General features: G+C 42.7%; 1 protein-coding gene across 1 annotated transcript in view; it reads left to right on the top strand.

The window, feature by feature from the left end:
* Window positions 1-1,375: 1,375 nt before the first annotated feature.
* The window catches only part of PKIA (cAMP-dependent protein kinase inhibitor alpha), an 88,262-nt gene continuing 80,337 nt past the window's right edge, over window positions 1,376-9,300 (top strand). Inside the window, exon 1 of the mRNA XM_075583069.1 lies at window positions 1,376-1,550. The gene's annotated coding sequence lies outside the window, so the exon portion shown is untranslated. The remainder of the gene's footprint in view (window positions 1,551-9,300) is intronic.

Here is a 9,300-nt window from a genome sequence, read left to right as displayed (position 1 = left end):
GACAGGATGGGGGTGCCAGGGTGAGATGGTGAGAGGATGGGGGGGAGCCAGGGTGAGATGGTGACAGGATGGGGGGGCCAGGGTGAGATGGTGAGAGGATGGGGGGCCAGGGTGAGATGGTGACAGGATGGGGGGCCAGGGTGAGATGGTGAGAGGATGGGGGGGCAGAGTGAGATGGTGAGAGGATGGGGGCGGGGGGGCAGGGTGAGATGGTGAGATGATGGGGGGGGGGACCTCATGACGTGAGAGGATGGTGAGAGGATGGAGGGGCCAGGGTGAGATGATGGAGGAGGCAGGGTGAGAAGATGGTAGGGGGGGGCAGGGTGATATGATGATGGGGGGGGGGATAAGATGGTGATGGGGGCCAGCCTAGGGAGATGAGATCATGATGATGGGGGATATTTTAAATGTATTGGGGAGATGGGGTATATTTTAAATGTATTGGGGAGGTGGGGGTATATTTTAAATGTATTGGGGAGGTGGGGATATTTTAAATGTATTGGGGAGGTGGGGATATATTTTAAATGTATTGGGAGGTGGGGGTATATTTTAAATGTATTTGGGAGGTGGGGGTATATTTTAAATGATTGGGGAGATGGGAGTATTTTTTAAAATGTATTTGGGGGAGGTGAGGGTATTTTTAAAATGTATTTGGGGGAGGTGGGGGTATTTTTTTAATGTATTCGGGGGCGTGGGGGTATGTTTTATATGCATTTGTGGGGCGTGGGGGTATTTTTTATATATGTTCGGGGGGAGTGGGTGTCCAGTATTTTTGGACAAGCCACCTGGCAACCCTATATGCCAGTCACTTGAAAAAGTCCTCACAGAAGGACGAAACGTCGTATTTGGTGCTATTTTGATAATTAAATCTTTTTTGAAAATCCGCATTGTGCCCTGGATCATCAATTTCTCACATGCTGTATATGTAAATACATGTAAATCATACTTGCCAATACTTGAAAGCTTCAGAGATTTGGGAGGATATATACGTTTCATCTACAGTCTCCCTCAAAATAGGAAGAATTGATCAGTATGATTACGCATGTACTGTACATTCGCTAAATACTCTAATTACTCACAATAATGGCAATAACATACATTTATACATACACATATATACATACAAAATGAAAGATTGCATAGCAGCTTAAAGCATTGACTGTTCCCATATTCTCTTTTTATATATGTACTGTCTTCATACCCAATTCTAAAAAAAAAAACAGTCTGAATTATTGTGCACTGTACATTTTTAACAGCTGCAAAGTGTGCAGTATTTGTTGCTTTATCTATTGTGGGATTATGTATTTTAACTCATGCCAATAAAGTTATATATATTAAAAAAAAAAAAAAAAAAACACTAGACAGGCGTGACAAAAGCCTCCAAAAAAAGAGAAGCAGCAGCAGCAGCTTCTGTCTGACTGGGGAGCACTGACAGTGTCTGCCTCCTAATATCATGTACACTAATCCACGGGCTCCATGAGCTGAAGAACTGCACGGGGGAACAAGAAAACCATTGTGCTACAGATTTCTATAATACGAGATACGTAACGGTAAGATTTATTCCCAGGATCTACAGTGATTATTCATTAAACTGCGATAGTGCAGATCGGGGCACTATCACAAATAAACTCCCAGTCAAGTCAATGGGAGTTTCTGTGCAATAAGTGCCATGATTTGCACCATAGTACCATACTTTGACATGCACTGGCTGCTCATAGGAGAAATTACAAATTCACTTTTTTTTTATATATAGACTTTGTCAATTATGAATGTATTTAGTAGTTACTGTGATCTGAAAATCAGAGCTGTGTTCTTTATTTTCTAGAAGGAAGCAGTAATCATGGAGAAATCAAAAGACCAGTTGTTTTGAATGAACAAATATACTATTTTATAATAAGTTCTGCAGGTGTGTAATGTGTGTTCGTCATATAAAATACAAACCCATTTGTATAAGACTCTCTGGGAGGTGGATATTGTTTCTGATAGACGGAAGTGATGGTGATGTGTTACACATGACAGTTCTGTTAATTTTTTGCTATAGTAATTAATTGATACAAACAGTAAGGGGTCGCAGGTTGCAGCTAGCATAAAAACTCATGCTATGCAAAATCTATGTCCTTCTGCTAGATAATTAATTATTGAACCGTGTCCCTGTTTGCAGAATCTGTAAAACATGAAGAAACCCTGCTAGCCATTGGTTTATAAGGAGGGTACCAACTAGGCCATGCACTGTTGCCAAGCAACAGCATCTGCCTTCCTTGGAATAACAGGCAACTAAAAAAAAAACATTTGTACATGAGGGAAATCATTTTATTCCAAAGATGCAAAGTAAATATCGGGAAATCTTTAAGTTAAAGAAACGGTCGACTTTCATTAAACTTTACTGTTAAACTTAAAATACTTTATTTACATATGTCAAGGACCAACTGACCCAGTTTAGAGATCCAGGATCAAATTATATTATAATCTCGAAAGTGTGAGATTTCACTGAAGTGTATGAGAAAGCGCCTTCCCAGGAAGACATTCACTGCAATGAATAAGGTCTGAGGCCTGTATTCCATCATTATAACATGTTAGTGGCAGCTTTGCGATGCACTGAAACAAAAACCCATTTGATTAACATGTATACGTCTTACATTGAGTAAACTTGGCGTAAAATATTTAGTTGCACTGACTTCTTTTTGCAGCCCTTCCCAGTATTGTCAGAGTTTTGAAACTGAAATACAATGAAGAATGAACCAACTGTCCATTACTTTGTTCACAGGCAATATTACAGAATGCACTTGGTCAGCCAAATCCATAAGCTTTCAACTGGTGCAAACAAAAAGGGAACTAATGTCTGATCTGGTGATGCAATGCTCACGCTCAGTAGCTTGAAGTATTTATGATCCACACTTTCTGTTTAACCCTTCAGTGCTAGAGGTACTCCAAACATATTGAGGCATATTTGCTCAGCGGTGCTCCACCTAAGGCTACGGTCCCAGTCCTCACTGCAGAACGCGTGCCTGGCGTCCTGGTGGCGCGTGCACAGTTAAAGCCGTGATCGGCGCTCTGTTTGGAGCTCTAGGGAAGTGTGGGGGGCGGGGCCATGACGGAGGGCGCAGACATGACAGGGCATATTTTCCCTACCATTGGTGCACGCCGACCACGTGACCGTGTTGCAGCACGGGAAGCCAAAATTCTTGTCTTCCCTGCCAGCGTACGCGTCACAGCACTTTGCGCGCCCACACATGAACGGCCACTGGGGCCTGCCCTATAGAGGGCTGTGGTGTGTGGCACGCACGCCATAGCGTGCGCCACAGCGGCCATTGAGGACCTGGCCTTAGACACGTTCCTGTGCCAAAAGACACTGCTTATTAAATATGGGCCTTTGTATTTCTGTGCTGGTTGGTATAATTCTAGTTATTAAAAAGCTAAAGCTCTTGCTAATCGTAACGGAGTCCCCCTACCCTGCCTCCGGTGCGGAGAACAGCTCCACTGCACCACACGAACGGGGAGAAGTGGTGCCGGCCACTTTGGACTTGGCGTGTATGCGCTGTTACGGCAGGAGCGGCGACCATCTTGAAATGGCTCCAGCAGCAACCAGGGACTACAAGTCCCAGAATGCTTTGCAGAAAGAGGCGCAAGCTGCCATCATGGATTGAGGCTATCCTCCGTAGGACAAGGAAGGATAGGCAGTCCTGACGGGGGCAAGGAAAGAGGTACTGTCCAGGGAACTAGCAAGCCCCTGTACTAGGCAAGACCTTGCCCCTAGGCCCCAGTTAGGCCCTGAGCCAGCATAGTGGAGTATTGAACGGAAGGCCCCAGATAGGGACACTCCCATTAGACCTGTAGCAGCACTATTGCACTGGAGGACGAATGTCCACGCGGCGGACTGAGGCCTGAACCAGTGCTGCACGTGGCAGCAGATAGGAGGCACCCTCCAACTTGAGGTTGCATCGAGGACTGTGCTCTGGACAAGGTGTGAGGGGAGTTGTGTTGGAGGCCCCTGCTGCATGGAACCTGATCCAGCATCATCCTCTTACTATTCCCTGGTCAGGTCTGAGACCAGGAAGGTACCCACGTGCACCGACACATTACAGGGGGGAAGCGCTACCTTACACTTGGATGGGACTGCTTGTGTGGACACCGGGGTTATATGTGCCCACGGCACCCTCAGTACTTTGGGGGAACCAGTCCGGGGGTTGTACTATTGCATCCGTGTATTGGGGTCTCTGGCCTAGTTCAGAGGCCACTGGCACTTTAAACACCTTCTTACCCCTTGCTGTCCCTGTTGCAACTGGCGTGATCCCCCTGAGTGCGCCAAATGTATCCTTCTATCTCTGCCGAGATTCTAGGGACCCTATTGGCTGTTCGTGCCTATGTGAGCTACAACCCCTAAGGCTACTGGGGATTGTAGTCCCCTTGTGGAGCCTGGTAATGGCCGCCGCAACTCTCCCTCAATGCGCATGCGCAAGACCCACACTGTGCATGTGCGCACAACCAATATGATGGCCCACGGTGATCTGGTATGCCGCGGAGCTCCGGCGACTCGGTTGCTTGCCTGCAGGCTCTACCTGGCGGCTCCTACTTCCTGCCGGGTCCGCCCGCACTCCAGCAGTACCCGCATGCCTCGGCTCAGCAGTCATAGTCTCCCCCTTCTCCACACCCGCATCAGGGGTAAGGGAGAGAAAGGGAGACCTGCTACATATATATATGTGTGTGTGTGTGTGTGTATGTATGTATGTATGTATGTATGTATGGTGAGATATTATTATTACTGGTTGTATTGTGTCCTATGACGAGTCATCCCGCTCACGCTGGGATGCCTCATAGGTTGAGGCGCTGCACGGAGAGAGATCTCACCCCAGGCTCCCAGAAACGGAGGCTCAGCCCTCCTGTGAGCATACAGGTACAGCAGCACGCGTAGGGAAAGGGGGCTACATAACGATAGAAATGTGAGAATAAATAGCAGTATTAAAGTTTACGCACAGCAGCCATTGACAACAGAATATTTTATATAAAATGGACACACAAGAATTTAGACTATTTGGGGAAAGTGCCAAGTTATTTAACATTAGTTTTCTGGTGTTTAATCAAAATGGTATAATGCTTCAAAAGGACATAGAAAATAATGATTTTCACATAAAGTAAAAAGCCTGGTATCATATCATGGAATGACAAATGGTTATTTACAAAAAAAAGACTGCTAAATATGAATACAATTATTCAGTTCTGCTACATGCAAAACAGGAACAAATATAAAATACTGGATTAAAAAAGAAAAGAATCACATTTCTTTAAATATATATTTTTTTATTTGGTACATTTTGCAGTTTTCATGTGTTTTAAAATGCAGAAAGTGAGTTACCAAATGTTTCCTTTTTGAAGTATAGTATCTAGCATTATTGAAAAGAGTATATGGGGCATATTCATTAAATTGCAAGTCTTGCCATACAAATTCATCTGAAAATAAAATGGACTAAAGGGATAAGTATTGAGTTTTTTCCAGATTCATTAAGAATTATCTGTACAGAAATATTGCAACAATTTTTTTTATACACTTTTGAAGTGAAACTTCTTTGCTGGCGTCTGCACTGTTTTCATGGGAAAAATGTCTCGCCTTGTAACGAAAAACCGTCACAAAATTGATGTCACGCTACGAATGGAAGCGCGCAGGAGACTGTGGCCTGGGCAGGAGGCTGTGGGCTGTGCAGGAGACTGTAGGCTGTGAGCTGTGCAGGAGACTGTGGGCTGTTCAGGAGAGCTGGTGAGTCTGCGAGAGGGGGGTGGGGGGAGAGGGGGAGGATCTCATGCTGTCTGCAGAAGCCCGGATGTCAGCTGTCTCTGTCGTGTGTGTGTGTGTGTGTGTGTGTGTGTGTGTGTGTGTGTGTGTGTGTGTGTATGTGTATATATATGTGTGTGTGTGTGTTTGTGTAGCCGGACATTCCTCTCGGCAAATCCTGGAAGTTTGCCCCCCCCCCCCCCCCCCCCCCCGAAAATGTAATTAAAAAATTATTTGTATTTTTTTAAACGGGAGCCACGCCCACACCGCATTATAAGCGGATCTGCGTTGTAGCGGATCGTACTATTACAGGGTTGAGCTGTATATATGTGTCCGTGTGTGTTTTTTATTAGTTTTTTTTTTTTTTTTAATTGATACATGGTCTACAGAGCTATCAGCCGTTTTTGGCTATAGACATTGTTAAATAGAGGGGGCTAGCAGTATTGGCGATGGGTGGTGGGGAGAAGTGTCCCAGGGTTGGAAGTTAGAATCCCTGGGGGGTGGGATGGGGTGTAACCACTTGTATGTCATAGCAGTTAGTAAGACATTAGGACTTTATGGTACAGTTTGCAATGGGTAGATAGTTAGGATAAGGTAAGGTTTTAGTATTTTTAACACAATTGTTTTCTATAGCAGACAAGAAGGCATGCATGATGCTTGATGCTTGTTTTCATGATCGCTATGGTTACCATGATGTTAGTTTGAGATACCTGTTAAGAATGCTAATTTGAATGCAAAATATATTGCAATGGTTTAAATGAGCATGTTTTCTAGGTAAAGGAATCAAATTGTGACCTAAAATACAATTTTTGCACAGTTTGGAGGTGCAAGAACTTTTTTAATGAATACGTTCAGATGTTTCCATGTGAAGAAAAGCTAATTTTGCTGTTCAATTAATAAGTCCCTATGTTGTTACTGATTTTACCAGACCCACCAAAGGTATTTGGGGACAAAATATCAATAATATTACATTTCACTTTAAAGTTTACATTTTTCTGCTTTTTGAATTCGTCTGGGGAACAGCAGACAATATTTTCATGTCAGACAAAGACAGGTGTAGTACATTCAGACATTTCTACAATGCAACATGAAAATAATAGAGAGTCATAGTAGAAATAGACTTTATTAAAATTAAGTAATTAGACAAGTGCTTTAAATGGAGTAAAGTACGTACCAAGAGCTTTGCTAGTATGATCAAATATTGGCGCTTTGTATCTAGCCCTCACACGGTGGATTTTATTTTTAATATTGCACTGTCTCTTGACAACAGTTTATAAAATTCTAATATTTTTTATTATTATTTGAGCATTTATTGTGGATTTTTTTCTCCAGTTTCCATGGAGCTACAGATGCAGCAACGAGTATCGAACACTTGCCTTTGAAAATCTGGGGCAATACCCCAGTAATGCTGCAACATTTCTGTGACATTTCTGCAGACAGACTAATGGCCCATCGGATTAACACAGCGGGGGTCCCTGGCAGTCTCATTCAGTTTGAATGGGACTGCCAGGGACCCCCGCTGTGTTAATCCGACGGGCCATTTGTCTGTCTGCATAAATGTCACAGAAATGTTGCAGCATTACTGGGGTATTGCCCCAATTTTCCCAGGCAAGTGTTCGATACTCGTTGCTGCATCTGTATGTAACTGTTATTTTAATCTTATGTATCAAAGAAACAATTGTGAAGTATAGTATTGAGATACAATCCTAATTGCAAGTTTCTTACTGTATGTTTGCACACACTTTTAAAGACAGAATAATATATTATAGACAGGCTTTATTTGCATAAATTGATGTGGCATGGTATAATAAACTATTTAAACTTGGGATATACGAAATGTGTTCCAAAATATTTATGTTCCTGTAAGTCTCCTACTACATTATGTCGCTGTAGCATATAACAAAATAATAACTTTAGATTATATTTAACATCTTTTATGTAAAGTACAAAACAATTTTACAGGACAAACATAATTTAGCATTTATTTACATTGTACTAATTTTGCGACTTAAACATACTAAATCCTGTTTTGTTACTACCCATATAGACACTTGAGTTCTGTACATATGTAAAATATATTAAACATATCTGGTATACAACAGGTGTGATGTTGCTGACTACAGTAGCTATCTGTACACTAATGTCAACGTGCTAACATGAAAAATCACGCCCTTCCATTATAGGGATCTACTGTGGTTTACATTTAAGATGGCTATCTCTACAATAAACACTCATATTTAAAGCTACAGTTCAGTCAATATCCTGCATGTGTGTTTTTTTTTAATAAATCAGTTCTGTAGTAAGAAAAAATACTTTTAGCATTTTCTGTTTTTAAAAAAACAACTTTGAAAGACCAATTTTCTTGTATTCTATTTTAACAGCCATTTGCTAAGGCACTGCCCCTTCATGTCCTGTCACAAGCCCTGGCACACCCCTTTGTCAGCCCTGCCCTCCCTCTAGCACATGTCAGTGCAGGAGTGCTCATGAATATTCATGAGCTTCCACTGACAGACATGCAGAATATAAACAGATCCCTTCACTAATTATGTCACCAAATTTCGACCTATCAATACATGGAGAACGAATTGACTGGCAGCAATACAGTTCTTTAGGTAATTAGAGATTGCCCACATAAAACTATTGAAGTAAAAAAATAAATAAAATAAAAAAGACTGAACTGCAGCTTTAAGCCTCACTAATGTTTTTATATGTTGCAAAACATGACAGTAGGAGAGTTGAAAAGCAGAAGTAAAGAATACTATCTGTGAGACCTGTGCATCAGCGTTTAGCCAGGTTTTGCAGTGCTCAGAAAACCTGCCCTCATAAACTTTATTCTGGCTGCAGTGCTGCAACCGGGCAGCCAACCAGGCCAAAAAAGACTACAACTCCCAGAGGCATTTCATCTTTGGGCTCTCCCACTTCCTCCTCTGTCCCCTATTTAAACTCCAGGAAATTGTTCCTTCCTGGCATTTCAACCTTTGTTTGCTTGCCAGTCCACGTTCCATGTCCTTGTCCATGCCCCAGTCCTGTCCCTGTTTCCCAGTCCTGTTTGTTTCCTTGCCTGCTATCCTGTTTACCCAAGATTGCTTGTATCTGTATTTTCCTTCCTGAGTTCTGGCATCCATCTCAGAGTTTTGAAACACTATATTTTTCCTCCCTAAGGGAAATTAATCTTCAAAAGTTTATTCATAAACTAGCAGATGCAGTGGAAGCCATGCAAATGGAGGTTGGTGCCCTGGTTAGCGAGAGCTCCTATACTCATGCAGACCTGCTTACTTGTCTGCAACTAGTTATTCCAGCTCCAGTCGCTACCGTGGCCTCAGCTAAAAAAAACACTGCTGATTCTCAGACTTCCACGTTCAAGACAAGTGTTCCTCTCATGGATTTCCCTAAAGTCCCTTGTTTAACCCTGGATGATACTGGAACTCCCACTACAAAAACGAGTTTACGTATCACGGATTTTTCTGCAGCGTTTGAGGTACCCTTTACTGACTCTAAAGCTCACGCTTGAATGGCAAGTTTACCTCTCACTGACT

This window comes from Ascaphus truei, chromosome 2, assembly GCF_040206685.1.
Source record: "Ascaphus truei isolate aAscTru1 chromosome 2, aAscTru1.hap1, whole genome shotgun sequence".
Classification (NCBI taxonomy): Eukaryota; Metazoa; Chordata; class Amphibia; order Anura; family Ascaphidae; genus Ascaphus; species Ascaphus truei.
This window is presented reverse-complemented; position numbering and strand designations above follow the sequence as displayed.